At 40.6% G+C, this 18,710-nt stretch overlaps 1 protein-coding gene across 4 annotated transcripts in view; it reads left to right on the top strand.

Moving 5' to 3' along the window:
- Positions 1–588: 588 nt before the first annotated feature.
- Positions 589–18,710, top strand: part of JAKMIP1 (janus kinase and microtubule interacting protein 1) — a 155,277-nt gene continuing 137,155 nt past the window's right edge. For all 4 annotated transcript variants that reach the window (XM_071556829.1, XM_071556825.1, XM_071556828.1 and 1 more), the window contains exon 1: positions 589–743. The gene's annotated coding sequence lies outside the window, so the exon portion shown is untranslated. The remainder of the gene's footprint in view (positions 744–18,710) is intronic.

The following is an 18,710-nucleotide window of genomic DNA, read 5'->3' as shown; positions in this document are numbered from 1 at the left end:
TGGGTCAGTCACTGAATGTGGATCAACAGAAATATGATCATGAACAGCATTTTAGTAAAGGTGCGTTCAAAGCCAATCTATGTCCGGGCAGAGTGCCAGTCTGGTTTGAAACCCACAGCAAAGCCTGGGTCCAGGAGCCTGAAGCTGCTATTTTGTTCCATTCCGAAAAAATAATGGGGTTTTAAATGGCATTAGGGTTTGCAGGCGTCTGGCAGGGACAGTGAGTGCGAGCGAGTTAATCTGGCAACTCCGTGCCTAATTCTTGTGCAGTACAAAAAGTTCCACGGGTACATCCTCCTCAGTACTCCAAGCCGGACATGCCCCGCACCTGCCGAGGTGGGGAGGAGCATGGGGACACCGCAGAGCCCGCAGGACGGGGTAAACCCGCACACCTCCCGGCTCCACGCGGGGCAGGACCCGCCGGGCCGGGCTGCCGAGCATCCCGCGCATTCCGCGCATCTCGAGCATCCCGCGCATCTCAGGCATCCCGCGCATCTCGAGCGGCAGTGGCGGGGCGGGGCGGGGCGGGGCTGCGGGAGGGCCCGGCCGCCACCGCCCTCGAGGGCGGGCCGCCGGTGACAGCTGGGGAGGGCCCCGGCGCCGGCAGCGAGGTGCGGCTACCGGGCGGTGCTTCACTGCCGCTCCGCTGCTCCGCTGCGTCCGCATCGCGCCAGCGGGTCCCCCCGGGAAGGAGCGGGCAAGGGCTCGGCCGGGCCCTGCCGCCGCCGTCGGCCGCGCCGTGGGTGAGTGGCATGCGTGGGTGATGCGGGGGTGGCGCGGGGACGGGGTAGGGGGGAGGGAGGGATACGGACGGACGGACGGATGGAGAAATGGATGGATGCATAGAGACATGGATGGATGCATAAAGAGATTGATGGAGGATTCTGTCGCGCTCGGAGACTTTGGTCGTGCGAGAGCAAAAAAGTGCATCCCGGGGCGGGGCGCGGCCGTGCCCCTCCGCTCGCGCGTCCGTCCCGGTGACCCGACGGGCGAGGAAGCCCCGGGAAGGGCGGTCGGTCCTCGGCAGGGCTGGGCGCTGCCAGTCTCCAGGCAAGACGAGGCAGCTCCTGCCCGCAGAGGGGGCCCGCCGGCCGCGCCCTCCCGCAACTCCCCCGCAGCCATCAGCGGGCCGGGGCGCGGCCGCGGAGGGGGCCGGGAGCGCTGCGAGGGGCTGCCCGAGCGCTCCATCCCCGTGGGTACCTGCGGGAGGTCGGGATGGTGGTGCGGAGCATCCCGGCCCCGGCGCGGTTCTGCCGCCCGCCCCGCTCCCCTCCCCGGCTGTACCGCGGGGTCCCCGGGGCGGGCTCCGGGGCTCACACCTGCCCCGGCAAGCCCAGCCCTGCTGGCAGGGGTCTTCCAGGAGGCCTGCCCTTGGAGGGCTGACAGGATGAGGCCTTTTTTTCTTTTTTTTTGCAGGGTGCTGGCTGGCTGATATTTACATAATATCTGCTTAAATGTGACCTCGTCCCTAATTGGAGGCTTCCTTTTCCTTTTCTATGGCAACACTACAGAACAGATCACTCTGGGGGGCTGGATGAGAGGAGTATCTGCAGACGCTATAATTTTTCTCTCTTAATTACCCATCAAGACTGATTTGCTTTAGTCCATGGATGAGGTTTTGAGAAAAGTTCTTTCCCTCAGCCCTTAAAGCAGTTGCTAGGCCTGCGAACCACTGCAGATTTGCAGGATCACTAAATCAGAGAAAGGATGGAGTGGACATGGGTTTAACTAAGAAGCAAGAATTATTTTTGTTAGGTGTTTGCGGATTATCAGTCATAATTTACTAGTCTGACTGATGACTTCCATGCACCACACTGCCTAATCAAACAATCCCAAGAAATTATGCTAATTTTAACTGATAGTATTTATTTTAAAAAGATAGGATTATTTGAAGGAAGTCCTAGAAAATTTTGTAGGGGGGGAAGAAAATGAGTCCCACTTCATTCCAGGATTCCTTTTGCTTCATGACATCCCTGCCCTGTGCTTAGGACTCATCATGTACACACAGTAATGTCTCTTATGTGGTTGGTCTCACTGACAGTAAGCTGCTTGTGCATATGTATTTATGCAGGAGCTGGATTTTGTAGTGCTTATTAGAGTCTGCTGTGTTTCATCTCTCTGAGATGCCACCTTCAGTTTCAGGTTTTATATGGCAAGGGGGAAATATGTTTTGTGTCAGTATTCCAAAGCCTGATAAAAATAAATGTTTTGTGATTCTAAGACACATTAATTCATGGTGCATTTAGGCAGGAAGGTTTTATAAAGGCTTTTGAATTCTGCTTAATTATCTTTTGAGGTGGTGTTTTTGTTCTGCATTGGAAAGACACATGCCTTACTGTTAATAATGCTAAAATTAGTTATTGTGATATAGAAGCTGTGATACTTTGTACAGCTTAAAACATTTTTCAATCTCCTCTCCATTTGTATTTCTCGGTACACTAGGATGACTTTGTTTCTTGCTCCTGAGGTGGTGTGGAGTCTTTTGGGATTTGGGGTTTTTGTTTCTGGATGCGTGCAGGTAGTGAGATTGTTAATATGAAGTAAATAGATATGTTGGAGATTTAAATAGAAGGGTCTTAGAATACTGTTTTTTCTAGAAGAGGTGATTCCTCTTGTGGGTGGAGAGACCACTGTTTGGAGGGATGGCCTCCAGCTTCAAAGAGGCCACCCCTAGGACTCTTTCCCTGAGGCACTGGGGCTGAGATTAGGGTACTGGAAAAGATTTGCCTAACATATTTAAGCGCTCCTTCATGCAGATAAAGGCTTTTTATTTCCATTTGCTTTTTGGAAATGCTCTGAGCAATGCTCACTCTCCACTTAAATATATGTTCCTTTAGTGCCTTAGATTGTTGTTACGGGAATGTGAGAGCTGGAGATACCTTCAAAAGAGGCCATGTGTTGAACCTGAGCTATAAATGAGGCTTGAATTGGAAGAGATGGACTCTGTTAAAATGTTAATCTCAGTACACAGAGACAGAAGTTCCTCGTGGTTTCGCTCTTCAACGTCTATCTCATTCAAGCTTAGTTATTTTCCATCTTTGTTACAGTTTAGCCCTGCCAGTTTCTGCTTTTCAATATTATTTGTTAGTATGTAAATGTTTATAGTTATATTCATGTATTTTTTTTTCCTGTGGAACATATTGGTTAAATTATGATAGAAAATAGGAGATGTGGGAGTAGCAAGTAGATGCTGGAAAGAAATGGACCTAAGCAATATTTCTGGACAGCGTAAGGCCAGATTGAGCTGGCATATATACAGGTCATAGAGCAGAAAATATTGAGGAATATGTTGGTGGATTGCCCCTTTGTATAGAAGCAAAGTTGGTTGCATGCTACCTCCCTCTCAGAGGAGATATAAGCAGGTACCACTAATTACTGGGTCTCTATTCATTTATTAATTTTGAACCAAAGTTTCTCTGCCATCAAGCAAAGAAAACATCAAACTCTTTCTCATGTCCTTGTCTATAATTCTGATTTTTATTTTCCTCTCAACTTTCATTAACTTTGTTCCAGTTCATTTTCAAGGGACAATATTCAGCCTTAATTGCAGGTTTGTGTACTGATACGCAGAAATACATTCCATCTCTTGTTTTTCATTTTAAAAAGTTCCATATTTAGAACAGTTGCTGATTTATGGGACTTATTGCAATGTTGCTAAGCAGTAGTAAGGAAAATCATTTCCTGGTCATTGTTTCATAGTTTGTGCGCAGGTCACAATAAAGTGTCATGAGTTCATCATCTCAAAAAGTGAGGTTTTTCCATCTCGAGTAGTCTTCCTTCTGTATACAAATTTTATAACTTCCTTGTGTTAAACTTTTGCTTAGATTTTTTAAAATAAGAAACTTTATCAGCCTTCACTTCAGTAATATGGAAAATATGTATAGTAGCTCAATAAAAATGATATAGATTTATTGTCAGTGGGGTCAAATGGAAACAGTAGTAATTTAAACTAATATTTTATTCATTCTTTTCCAGTGATACTTCCATCCTTTGCACATTATTATAAGTCATAGAAATTTTTTATTTAGCACAAAGAATGCTTTCGTAGGCCTTTCTTAGAGATCTCTAGAACTTGGTTGGTTACTTCCTTAATTACAATATTCTCTTTGTTCATCTAACAAGAATGGGAGGTGAAGAGAAACTTCTGCTGTGTGCTGGGGTAGGTTAGGGCTTCCTCTTTTCCTCTCAACACAATATGGGCTCATAAGTCTGGCATTTAATTCCACGGCTACCTTTGGATTTGATGCATTCTTTCTTTACTGTATAGACTCTCAAATACATACATAAATGCAAATGAGGGGCCAAATGTATTTGGGAAGTTCCTACCTGCAGCTTTTAAGTTAGACAGGAATGGATAAGGTGCTTGATATAGTGAGGCAATTTCTAATTTATCTTTATAACCTTGGTTTTAAGAGAGGAGTGCCTAACACATATGATATAAAAACATACAAACACATGTAGTTGTTTTGGTGCTGTCCTATTTACAAAGTGAAAAACCTGATTAACTGAAACCAGTTTTTGGAGGTGAAAGTCTGAAAGTGAAGCAAAAATCACTTAAATGATGAAATGTTTAGAAACAGTGAATGGATTGATTATATACTGGTTATGTCATTGTCAAAAAGCACAGTGACCATTGGTTTGCGTTGCTTTGGTTTTACTTTGTTTTTAGTGGAAGATGGCTGAAAGGCATCTTTGTTTTGTTCTAATAAGAGAACTTTGATGTAAATATTAGTTAATTTGTTTCCTGCAGATATTTTTAAAAACCTATGTATTTAGTCTGCAAGCTGGCGTTCTGTAAGCAGTGTAGAATTAAGAGAGGTGCTATTTTTATTATCAGCCCAGTGTATATTTGTTCATGAGTTGCTTATTTGTTCCCTGTTAAATGCTGAATGTGGCCACAACTACAAGAGGATCAAGATGTCTCTCATAACTCTTTGAGAGTTCTGCCCTGTTTTCTTCTCACTTTGTAGTCCATCTTAACACCATGTTGCCCATTTTCTAGCACCCCACCTTGACAATGAGAAAAATAGGAGCTGTTTCAGAAAGTATGTTTTTCATATTTCTTAGTACCATTTTAACCTTTCATCCTCTTGAATAACTGATAGTTGTCTTCCATTTCAGTTGTCCTTGAGAAGACATCAATATTGAATTGTTTTAGTTGCTCTTAGGAGAGCTGGTACCTTTCCATTCAGCACGGAAGCGTCAGTAGAGCCACCCGGTTGTAATTTGCAGTTTCACTTTTGATTTAGCACTGATGCTCAGCATGTGCTGCAGATGAAATGCATGGCTTCCTGGGTGTAACCTCAATAAAAGGTGTCCCTTTGGCTAAAGTCACCATAGTTGTCAACCTTCATTATGGGCAATATCTGCATATCTGATTGCTTTGACTTTGCTGTGCAGGTGCAGAGGTGAGTTTTTGATTTTGCCTGTCAGTATAATGCACTAAAGTTTAATCTAACATTACCTATTTATTTTAAGAATAAGTGGGCCAAGTGGTGTGTTGGTGTAATTGAAACTGCAGTGTTATTGTTGTTATTACTAATATTTATATGGTGAAAATGAGAGTGAGCCACTGCAGAGCAATCTTCCATAGGTTCATCCAAAATTACCTTATTTCTCTTCTTCAACAGTCAGAACAAAGAGTATCTTATCTATCAAAATTAGAAAATTTTATTAAGACTTTCCAAAGTGTCAATGATTATGAGGCTGAGATTTCATCTTCTTTTTCTGTTTTCTATCTACAGCAGTATGCAGCATCAAGTACCTGTTTGCTTCCTGCACTGTAATACTTTTGTTTATGCAAAAGAGTGTCCAGTAGTTTGCATTACTTCTCACTGGCTTGCAGTTGAATGCCACTAAAGTGTACAAGCCTTGTTCTCTTGTGAACTACTGAATCTCTGAACAAGCTTGTTATCCATGTTTATAATTACCTGTGGCAGTGTGATGAACGTGTATCCTGAGTCTAATCAGGACACATTTCTGGGGTGGAGGTTTTACTTTGTGAGACACTGGTTCTCATTCTAAGCTGCAAATGCTTCTGTGATTTTGAAGTAACTTGTTCATGTAGTTCTTTCTGCACTACCTGGATGTAAACACTCTTTTGTCCCTATCATGATGGATGAAGTGTGGTGGAATGTGTACCTTCTCTAAATTGCTTAGAAAGGAGAGGCAAAACCCCAAGAACCTTTTTTCCCTATCAAGGTTTAAAGCAGCACTTTCACATTTTCACCATGTTTTTACCTTATGTTGATCTACTTGAGTCACATCATGGCATTTCCTGTAGAACAGATCATGTCTCAATCATTCATTGCTAAGCTTGTTAGCTATAGACTACATTATAATGATACTCCGCTAATTTAGGGTAGCAAACGTTTATTTCTTAAAAAAGAATTTGGTAATTTTTCCTCTTATATCATTTTCTGAGCTCCTTATTTCTTAAGCCAAAAAAAAGATCTGCAAGTACATTTTATGCCACCTTCTTATATCCATGTTCTTTGAGATTCACTCATTTTAAGAAAGACCAGAGTGATAATCTATCTGCACTATGGGAAAAGAAAATAATTCAACTGACCAATGAAGATGATGGACTTAATTCTCACAAAGGCAGACTTCAGCTTCTCTGTGCGGCATAATCCTTCTCAAGATAATCATCCTATTAGCTTTTCCATGAGGCTTTGGCCACTACCACGTAGAATAGGGAGGGAGAATGGGATGCTGTGCCCCAACACTTAGTGTTTGTTCTGGTAATTCTGGGTATTTTAGTAAAATGGCAAACTCTTACTAAAAAGTTCAATTACATTTGCTGTAGCCTGGCTTCCTATGGAAATGAGGCTTAAATGCTTCTGCTGTCTCTCAGTCCCCTATGACTAATTTTTTCATTTGTTGGCCAATTTCAAACTGCATTTGCAAGAAGGATTCAAGTCTCAAAGATAAATCTCATGCTCCAGAACTCAAGATGTATATACTTGACTGCGAAAGTTAGATGAGGCTTTTTGTATTTTTAATCGTTTCACTGATAAATGGCATGAACTTGTATTCTTTGCAATGAATTACCTTAAAAAAATGAGTATTTTTGATGATTTCTTTTGTTCCTGTCATATGACATGCCATGGACATGTCATTATATCCCCTTTTTAATGTTTACTAGTTTGGTTTGGTGGTGGAGTTTTATTGTTTCCTTGGTTGGTGTGGTTTTTGGTGTGTCTTTGTCTGTTTATTTTTAATGCATTGCCATCATATGTTAACATTTCTCAGGATTTTTTAGATTCTGCAGTCTACCAGCTGGGAGGTTTGGGGCTATTACTATTAAAACCCCAGAGCTTTCCTGCATTCAGCTAATTATACCAACCCTGCCTTTAGGTTAATAACAATTACTCTACTGTCCATTGTGTAAGGAAGCCTGAAATATTTTGAGCTTACTTTTTGTACTTTTTTTCTCTGTCTTTTTTCACTTTAGCCTTTCCTAGATGGTTTGTAGTCTAGAAAGCAGATGCCTATTTCTGCATCACAGAGGGAACAATGAAGACAGCCATGGTTAGATATATCTTGAGCTAGATTTAGTCTATCTATTTAGCAAGCTATTAGGAATCTACATATTGAGGAACAAAGCTGTGATTTTTAAGAGTAAAAACAGTAAATGCAGAGAATTTTGTGTGCATTCACAAATGTGCACTCAGAAAATACTCCAAGGATTAAAGTACAGCTGAATCTGTTTGCAAAGACTGTATCTGACAAACTGGGTGAAATAGAAGATTCCTGCGTACTGGCACTGTAACATAATTGCATAATGATGACGGATTATGCTTTGCAAGGGGATGTATTGGAGACGTGTCTGATTTAAACAGTGTTTAAGCTCCAATCAGAGTACTTAGTGTACTTAATGTATATATTGTCCAGGAATTGAGAAAGGCTAATCCTTCAAATAGCACAAAAGCAACACAGGATTTTAATTATTTGCTGTTTTCTCACGCAAAGCAACGGAATATCTAAACCCTTTAGAGGGATGTGTTCCCATATCACTGGAAGTAATAAATGCTATGCATTTCTTACCATCTTTAGGTCTGTAAATCTGAAATTCTGTCAGATGTCAGTGAAGCAGAGCCTTAAATATCATGATTGTTAAGAATGATAATCTCATTTGCAGAAAGAAACCCCAAAATCTATCATGCATTTTCTCTCTCATAGCCAGTATTTCCAGCTTTTGTGCATCTGATGCAAAAGTGCATTTCTGGTTCAGCTGCCACAATCAGCTGTAACTGGCTTGTGGAATAAGGGAGATGGGAAAAAATCCATGGACTTGCACTGGAATGCAGTAATTGCCAGCTCCTTACTGGGAGGTGGGACCAAATGTGTGAATCTATCACAGCATGAAGATATGTGGAATAACTCTCCTACTCTATTATTTTCGATTTTAAATAGTGTGGAATAACTGCTCTGTTTCAGAAGGAAATAATTTTTATTGGTTTGTAAATATATTGGGAGAGGGAAAAAAATGAATATTGTCTTCAGAACTGTCTATATGACAATAACTTATTTCCATCATCAGTTTTCATGTGAAAACGAAGATAAAGAAGCTGTATGGAAGGTAGATAAGTCAAGAATTCTAAGAAAGATGCAGAAGGAGATGAGTGAGTTAAAAGAGTATGCTGCAGAGAAAATAAGAAAGAGTGGGCGTCTATGTAGGCAGCTTTGTTGGTGTCAAAATGCTACATGTTCTTACTTTGTTTTGCTTTTTCGTGATGGAGGAGGGGATGTTCTGCACAGTTTAAGCCATGTCATTCTGTTTTTTGATATAACTTTTTTTTAATTTAATGTGTAAGGAACCATTAAGTATGAGACACATTCTTAAGCAATGACACTGCACAATGGGAATCTAATTTTTGGGGGGTTTTGAATTAGTCAACTCATTTTTAGTTTTTCTTGTTTTATATTGCGTGAGATACATTCCACCCCATTGGTGGTAAAACTGTTGTCATGGCTTCTCTCTTCCAAAGACTCTTTTATTTTTAGTAGAAAAATAAGAACCCTCTTCATACTGACTAGTTTGATTCTAATCTCAGTTACAGTCTGTATAACATGGATCCATCATCCATATATCCCTCAGCTCTCTTGCATGTGTTCTGAATTTACACTGGATGTAAATAACAACTAGTCAAGGCAGAGAGGTTGACAGTAGTAGTTACACTCATGGTGACCGTGACCTCTGTGGGGAGAGTTGCTACAGTTTTGGTGCTTGATTACATATATATAATTCTTTAATCTGCAGTAAATAGTCTGCAGTAGAGTTTAAATATTGGACTTTTTCCCCTCAGCTTTTAGCATGACCCATGCTTCAGTGTTTCTGATGGATGAAACCTGTCCTGAAAAGCAGGACTGTAAATTGGTACTTTTATGTAGTCTAAGAATTTTAGTGGACAAATATGACTTTGGGGCCACAGACCAAAACTTTAGTGATTGATGAAGTGCTCAGACCTTCTTCTATAGTATGCTATATATATGTTAGTATAAAACATTTATGAATTACAATGTGAATAAATTTAATCTTAGTTGTTGTGTAGTTCTGAGACTCATTAAACCTACCTGTGAACATCCATGTCACAATGCTTCATTTCATCCATGCCTGTATTGTTAGGACTTCATTGACTGTGCTTACTTTTGTTGTCAGTTCAAGAGCTAAGCCCTTCTCATTTGAACTGCCCTAGAACTTATTTCTTAGCATTTTTAAGTAAGCTTCAGTGTTTCTGGGGAACATTTTTCTTCATCCAGCAGTGTGTTTGACTTCCAGTGGCATGTGTTCTCTGAGTCTTTTCTGTTTGGTGGCAGACATCAGGCCTGGATGAAGTTTTCCAGAAGGTGGACTGAACGTGTAGAAGGCACTGGAGATTCACAAACAATTCTGTGTTTGTTTCTGAACCTGAATTGTTGACTGGTTGTGGGGCGATCTTATGTAGGCTAACCTGGCAGACCGTGGTTACTGGCTCTGTCATTTTTGCCAGTATTGAGAATTGCTGTAGATTCTTGATAGACTGACACTTTGTAGGACAGGTGGTATATATTTGGTGCATCCCAGTCCCTAGCAGATTTTGAATGACAAGAAATGGCTGTGCCTTTGAAGCAGGGGAATTCTTACATTGTGTGCATGCAATGTTTCCCTGATTGTAAAGACGGCGGTAACTATTGCCCTGGGAATGCTGGTGTATGAGTTCACTGATAACTCTGTGAGCCTCCAGTTGGGTATTGGGAAATCAGTGTTTGGTACACGGCTGCAGTCAGTTGCACAGGTGGTGGGTGCTCCTGGCTACTGAAGCAGTGAAGAAAGTCAGTTTTGAGTCTGGTCTTTCTGAAAGACTGTCAGTAACCTGTATGCCTACAGCTTCCATGTTGCATGGAGCACATAAGCTGGGAAGAATAATGCTCCTGTTTTTGTAGGTCTCACCACAGGCTTCTTCAATGGCACCAGTGTGGTAATCCTCCGAGATGTTGTGCTTTGGGTACTGAGGTCTTCTTACCTGTCTTTGGCAAATAGGATTTAACTTTCTCTAAGTAAGGTATCAGATTGTCTTTCTTAATATTTTGAGAACTTTCTTAATTTTTGCTGTGGCTTGTGAAACTGTGCTTGGCTCCAAGGTGTTTGGTAGAAATGCTGCACGCCACATGCATTTAGCTGGCTGAAGGCACTGCAGACACACACCATTGGTACTTGATCATGGCCATTGCTGCCCTCATTGTAACTTGCTAAGCAAACAGCACATATGCAGCTCCAGAGGAAAAAGGACCTACCCCACTTTTTATGTTTGTAAAAGCCACTGTCACAGAGATAATAAAGATTTCATCTTAAAGTAAATTTTGGGGGAAGTGAAAGTCAATCCACTTGTATTCTGAATCTGTTGATGCAAACTGCAGGCCTGTTTTCCATATGAGCTTTAGCGGAATATCAACTTAGAGAGGTGTGGTACACTGGAGTTATCTGTCTTGTGACTCTTCTGGGGTAACACATAATATTATACTACAGACTGGTCAAACAAAAGATCAAGAGCAGAGAAATGGCCTGTACACATGCATTAAAATTCCTGAACAAGACTTCTGTGACTATTAATAATTTTGCCTTCATGGAAAACTGTCAGGTAGTTCAGGATGTGTTTCCTTTCTTTTTCCAGGTAAATATTTTCAGTATGCTCACCTGAGTTGTTATGGCTCATTGAAAGCAAAACCAGGAATCTGGTCCTGGACACCCACTAACAATTCTCTGACTGCAGCTCCCCTGGTTTGTTCCTGCTTTTTTTTCCTTGCCCACTTCTGTCCCTTTGAATTACATCCGGTATACAAGACCAAGTGCTCTCTAGCTTGACATCCCTTTACAGAGACTTCATCCCATCCACTAAGGAGCTTTTATTTCTTCAGATATTTTTAAAGCCTATCCTAGCACTGTCTTCTGTGCTGTTTTGAAGCTGATAGATGACATGAGCAGCATGTTGTGTGATTCACTGGTTAGCCAATATTCTGCATTGTGGTATCTAAGGTTGTTTGACTTAGGTGAGCAGGATGTTGGAGAAATGGTGCAAGTCATGTAGCTGAAGACTTAAATGCTGGTTAATACATGTAAACTAATAAATACCTGAGTCCAAGAGGAATGTTGGAGGAATGTTGAAGGAAATCCTCGCTTGCAGAGCTATGAGTGGTGCTGAAGACTTTCAGCCCTTAGCTCTGTCATCTTCAAACTCGACTGGTTAGTACCTGTGCAGATGTGAAAATGAAGCTTTATCCTATAACTATAGCAAGCAGAGGTTCAAACCCAGCCCTAGATCTGAGATATCTTTTCTGCATGCTGTTAGTATTATTTCTGCTGATAACCAGCTTAGAATAAGCTTGCAGTGTAGTATGCAATACTGGTCTCAATGGGACTGTCAGGGTAAAATAATGTTTTGTTTTTAGCAATTTGCAGTTTCAGGCAAATCAATTAAATATCAAAGCTTCATTACTTAAGCAATTCAATTAAATTTTGTATTTCTTTCTCTAGTTTTTTAATGTTGGAGTAGGCTGTGGTGTTTGTGTTGATAATCATGTAAACAATGCTTTTTAATACAAGGGAAAAAAAGCTTTTCTAATAATGTGGGGTGACACAGGGGCCTTAACCTGCAGAATATGCCGAGACTCGTATATTTGCATGATTTTGCCTTGGATATGCCTGTAGTGATGCTGCACAATGCCGTTCAGAATTGATGTCTACATCACTGCAACTGGCAAAGAGACAATCTGCCAGTTGGATCAGAATTTGGCTCTGCTTCTGTTCCTAAGTATATGTGTAGGGAATAATAGTCTCTGTGCAGAGATTTATTTCATCTTTTAATGTCAGGGGAGTTTGATCTGCTGCTTCTGTGTTTGGAGTGCTGGCTATGGAAGTATGTCAAGGAGACAAAACTATCATTCTGTTCCTGATAAGGCAGAAAGTGATGTGCTCAAAGCTGGTGGTTGTTTAGTTATCCTTCTGCCTACCCACATGGCAGGAAAGGAGTAAATTCTTTTGTCATCCTTCTTCATGAGATACTGAGCCAGCAGAAAAATACCTTGTTTATAGTGTTGAACTGTAAGTTGGAGCTCAGCTTTGCATTTTTTAACATGGCTAAAACTAATTCTATTGATAAGTAGAATTTATATTTTGATGTTTCATGTCTCCATATAATAATCTGCATATTATTGTATACGTAGTTGATATTCCTTCTCTTTTTCCTTCATAGCATGATTCCTCCCTTAATGAAGTTTTCTTCCTTCTTTATTCATGAAGCACCTAATCCTCCTGTGTAACTTGAATTTCAGCATTTTCTGATATCTATTTCATTCTACATTTCCTTTTTACATAATTGCTTCTTTTCTTCCATTGAGATTATCTGTCTTTGTAGCATGGACTGTACGTTTCAGTCTGAGTTTGCACAGATCATCTGTATATGCATTTGTGTAATGCACTTTAACGAATATTCATAATGTCTTTATATTATGCATTTTTAATAGTACATGTTAGCAATTAGGTTCAAATTTCCCCTTATAGTGCCAAAGAAACATATTTTATAATAAATTTTACTGGTGCTAAGCATAGGATTTATTTTTCTGAATTCAGCATCAGCTTTTTACTTGAAGATCATGTCATGTTGGATGACTTCAAATTTACAGAGAATTTACAGTGGTTTTGTTTAATAATTTTTTTTTTAATTGCCCATACACTAAGGAAATTGACCTTTTTTTTCTTTAAATAGCAATCTGCTTATTTTCTCATTTATAATTTTTGCTTTTAGTTAGCTTACTACTAGTTTACTACTTTCTTTTTCTCTTTGTGTGAGTGTAACCATTCTTCTAAATTTGAAATATATTATAAATTTTTTATTCAGAGTTTGAGGCTCAGTCAACATGCTGAGTCATTGTTTAATGCCAGGTTTTCCACTGATTGTACTGTTTGCTTCTTGAATGTGTAGATTAGATTTCTTGAGCTTGAGGAGAATACTAGAAGTCAAAGTATTAAAGCCACATTTATAGAAAATTGTCTTTTAGACCTTCCTTCTCAATCTTTCACTTCACTGTGCAGTGTATGATCAGTGTAAAGCCCTAAGTGAAAGGTGCCTGTGAGATGGTTCAGTGCCTGGGCCCCTTTTGTGCAGTTCATCCCAATGGCCAGGTCAGTGGAGGAGGATTCACATGTGCCTCTCTCAGATTGAGCTGCGTTAAAGTTTATGTGTTTTATGGGAATGTCTTAGCAAACTGCCAACCCCCCTAAGTACAGAGAGAAAAGCCTCCCTCCCAGCACCAAGGAAAGGGAGGAAAAGAGGGGGGAAGGAAAAAAAAAATTCAAACCACGTTTATACTAAAATTACATATATTCTTACAGAAAGAAAGAGACAATTAGAAGAGAGTACAAATATACACTCACTCAAGTCTGCAACAACAACAAACAATTCCCCACTTCCTAACGAACACACAAATTCTGCTATCTTAACTACACATTACTTCAAAAAACTTATTCCCCAAGGAGACAAACCCAAACAGAAAGGAAAGAACCAGAACAACACATTTTACTTTCCTGAGATACCCTGTGAGCCAGTGGTGGGCCTGGCCCTCTCCATCCCCCCTGGGGCAGCATCGTGGGTCCTCCCAAGAGGAAGGCTAAACAGTGACTGCCTTAACCACTCCCACACTGGTTCCTACTTCCCTGGAGATGATGTCCTAATGTGGTGTGGAATACGAAATTACTGGCTAGAAGTAGTCAGCTGTTAGCCCAACTCAAGTCAGCTGACAGCCTCAGGCCTACTCTGAACCCCAAATTTAGGCTCACCTAGGTGAACCCATAACAGGGAACAACAAAGCCAACATCTAAATTTGTGATAGATTGGAGGCAATTATTTGGGTTATTTTGTGTCATCAGTTTTTTTAATAAAATACTTAAGTAAAATAAATGTCTATTGTTAATCTCTGAGGCACCTCATTGTTTCCTTTATGAGGAACCAAATTAGTAAAAGAACTTTCCACTGGACTTTAGCTTCAGCTTTGCAGGGAAATAATTGGCATTTGAAGCCAAGATACTGTGTTTATGGTCTGTTGGCCTTGTTTGGTTTTGGGAATGCCATGTCTCCATGCCTGGTATAGTCACTGTTCTCTGAATTTTGAAATCTGTGGACCAGATATAATAACAGAGAAAGGCATACTAGTGCCCCAGAGAAAATGTGATAATCATAAACTACATCTCTTTGAACTTCATTTTTAATGCTTTTCTTGTATATACAGTATCAATAGATACAGTGTAGAGAAAGCAACTAGTGACACTGAAACTCAAAGTATTTTTATACATAATACAATTTTTGCATTGTGATCATTTGTTGAGATGAACCCTTTAAACACAGCCAAATCTAGAAACAACAGGTACTGAAGCATGTGATACAATGACAAATTGTAATGATTAAGTATTTCTTCTGTTTGTAGTTAGGCCTTCTATTATTCCTGTCCTTGTTTCTTACATCACTGTTTTGCATTTCATGCTGTGCTTGATTTCAAACAGTACTATGATTGTATTTGGCAAGGTGTTTACAGTAGATGACTTGGGTCAAAAAGCATATTCTGAACAGCTTCATCCTTTTCCTGCTCCTTTTACCATCTAATGTGTTGTGTTCCACATATAGCTTTTGTCACTACAGCTGTGTTTCAGCATGAAGGAGTGAACTAAAGTGCTTTTGCATTTCATTAGTGCCACTTTTGATCAGTGGGCAGATGTTGCTGAGTGACTGACGCTCGCCCTGGCCCCTGCAGATCCCCATGTTCCCTGTGTGTCTGCGAGGCAGGTGGCTGGATGGGATTCAGGACTCTCAGCTGGGGAAGCTCAGCTCTCAGAGGATGCTCTCTAAAAGATGAAGACATTTCTGAGATGGATGAGCATTCTTGTCAGTAGATTTTCAAGGCAAAAAGAGGCCACTGTGGTAATAACTCACCATGTGACTTGAGTCCTAAAGCATCTTCCAGTAATTTCTCCGTGTGTTCATTGATTTGTAAATGTAGGCATCTGCTCTCTCTGTGAATGCTCTAGTGTCAGTGAACCTACCAATTTCCTTACCTAATTCCATTGACTGCTTATGTCCCTGCCTCAGGAATGTCTTCATAATAACACTGACAATGGCTATATAGCAAATATAATATAAAGATAAAGCTTCCATGTTATAAATGTGAGCTAAATTAGGCAAAGTTTATTTTTAGTCTACTGATTATATGATGATCACCATGTTTAACAAAAGTGTTCTTTGTGCTGTGCAGCAATTTTTACAATGAAATTGTACTCTCATCATTGAGTTGACATGAAAGAGCAGGGAACTCGCTGGCAGGCATATCTGGGTTAGGCTGCAGTAATTCATTAGAAGCTCCTAAAGTAGGATTGCATAAACAGGACCCTATCTTCTCAGGTTACATATAGTTCTGTAGTTTAAGCTAATATGTGGCTGCCAGAGGGACTAGTTGACTGGAAGATGTAGCCTGATTTCTCCACTTTTTCCGTGCTATGCTTAAAAACAAGACAGTGAAAATATAAATAAAATTCACACATGAATCTTTAATGGAATTAATTGTGAGTTTATTGCTGTTATTTAGGGTGGGGTGATTTTTAAAAACAGAAATACTAATTAGCTAGTCGGGTTGGAATAAACTTGAAATATATACATTGGACTTTTCAGTAATTAATTTTTCTTCAATCAAGTTATAAAAATAATTTCTTACTTTTCCAGGTTTAGGCTATAATCTTGAAGGGTGCTTCAGCAAAAGTAGAGATTATGTTAGTTATAAAAAGCTGCAAAATAAAATATATAACTTTGAATTATATGACAATTACAAAGACAGTAAAGGAAATGAATTCAATATATAGGAATTAGTAGAGTCCCTTGGTCTCCTTTTTTGAACTGCTAGATCTACATAAAAATTATGAACTGAGGCATGAACTCCTAGAAGCAGTGTTCCTTAGCAAGATGTTGAGTATTATTTTATTTTATATTACTGCTCTATACTTGTATCATTATTTATAAGCACCATTTGCTAGGGACATTATCAATCGCTTCCAGTTTCCATTCAAAAGGTTGGGAAAAAACCCCAGACAAAACAGAACAAAATCCACAAATGCCTTTTTCCTAACATCAGAGTTCAGGTAGGTTTTAAATATCTTTATTTTCTCTGTAGGGTCTTACCTTGACCTGCAGCAAAAATGTCATTTTTTCACGTAGTTGGCAGGATGCATATTTCTGTCTGTTTGTTTATATGGACCTGTACATATTAGTGGTTATACACAGCAGTCAGATAGATTGGAAAGATTCTTGCCAGTGTGATTTAACCTTTTGTTCTTAAAAAGCGTCTTGTTGGCACTGTGAGGCTCATTCTGACAGCATCAGTATGAATTAGCTGCTGGGGGAGCTGTTGGGGCTCTCAGCAACCTGGTCTAGTGGAAGGCATCCCTGCCCATGGGACAGGGGATTTGAAATGAGATGGTCTTTTAGGTGCCTTCCAACCCCAGAGCAGTCTATGATTCCAAGCAGCACTGCACTGCACAGAGCTGAACTCTTCAGCTTCTGTTAAACCAGGAGCTGCATTTCTTAGTGTAGCTTTGCATTTTATCTATGAACATGTGGGGGCACACCAGAGGCAAAGTTCTGTTGTATTCCAAATATGAAGTCAGTGCTGTGTCTGCTAGAGGTGCATATGCGCATCTAGAACCAAGCACAGCCTGGCATGAGCGAAAGCCTTAGCTGAAGATGTGAAGAGAATAATTCATATTCATAATGGCTGTTGAAATTCTTTTTCTCAGACAAACTTGTACAACTGTGATAAGATCATGCCATGCCCACCAAGTACAATCTAGTTGTAAGTTCAAGTTATAGTAGTAAACTTATTTTTTTAAAAAAACTAATCCATGAGTATCATCCAAACACTTCTTGAATTCTGTCAGGCTTGATGCTGTGACCACTTCCCTGGGGAGCCTGTCCCAGTGCCCAACCACCCTCTGGGTGAAGAACCTTTTCCTAATATCTAACCTAAACCTCCCCGATACAACTTCAGGCCATTCCCTTGGGTCCTGTCACTGGTCACCACAGAGAAGAAGATCAGTGTCTGCCCCTCTTCTCCTTACGAGGAAGTTGAAACTGCAGTGAGGTCTCCCCTCAGTCTCCTCTTCTCCAGTTGAACAGACCAAGTGCCCTCAGCTGCTCCTCATGCAGCTTCCCCTCAAGGCCCTTCATCATCTTCATTGCCCTCCCTTGGACACTCTCTTAACAGCTTAATATCTTTCTCTTCAACTGTGATGCCCCAAACTGCACACAATATTCCAGGTGAGGCCCCCCAAGGGCAGAGCAGAGCGGGACAATCCCCTCCCTCGCCCGGCTGGTGATGCTGTGCCTGATGGCCCCTAGGACAGGGTTGGCCCTCCTGGCTGCCAGGGCACTGCTGACTCATATTCAACTTGCCATTGACCAGGATCCCCAGTCCCTTTCCATGGCATTGCTTTCCAGCATCTCATTCCCCAGTCTGTGTGAACGTCCAGGTTTGCCCCATCCCAGGTGCAGAATCAGGCACTTTGCCTAGCAAATAAAATGGGGGAAAAAAGTGGGGACATGTTGCACATGCTGGGGCCCAGCTCTCCTGGAGAGGGCTGAACACCTGCCTGCCCATGGGAAGCAGTGAATCAATACCTTGTTTTGCTTTGCATGTGTGTGCAGCTTTTGCTTTTCCATTATTAACCTGTCTTTATCTCAACCCATGAGTTTTCCAGCGTTTAGCCTTCCAAGTCTCTCCTCATGATCCTGGTGGTGGGAGAGTGAGTGAGTGGCTGCGTGGGGCTTGGTCTCTGGTTGGGGTGGAACCATGACAGGTATTTTCTGTACAACTTTCCTAAATACAGTATCCAAGATCAGTACTAGAGAAAATGTGGTTTGTGGGTTTTTTTAAACTTGGAGGAAACAAATATATTTGGTTATTGCAAATGTATTTCTATTCTATTGAATTTAAATGTCTTTTTTACTTCTCAGCTTTAAGGCAAAAAACCCCAAAAAGAGACCTCAAAAATGGAAAGGTTTTATTCAAAAATATTTTTTTTGCAAACGTTTTATTTAAAATAGATTTCCTTATTTTTCCTTTTTCTTTTAATTATTTTGCCAGGCACAGAACAACATTTGGGAAGAACTTCTAGTTAACCAGCAAATTTTAAA

The sequence above is a fragment of the Pithys albifrons genome, chromosome 5 (assembly GCF_047495875.1).
Source record: "Pithys albifrons albifrons isolate INPA30051 chromosome 5, PitAlb_v1, whole genome shotgun sequence".
In the NCBI taxonomy this organism is placed as follows: Eukaryota; Metazoa; Chordata; class Aves; order Passeriformes; family Thamnophilidae; genus Pithys; species Pithys albifrons.
This window is presented reverse-complemented; position numbering and strand designations above follow the sequence as displayed.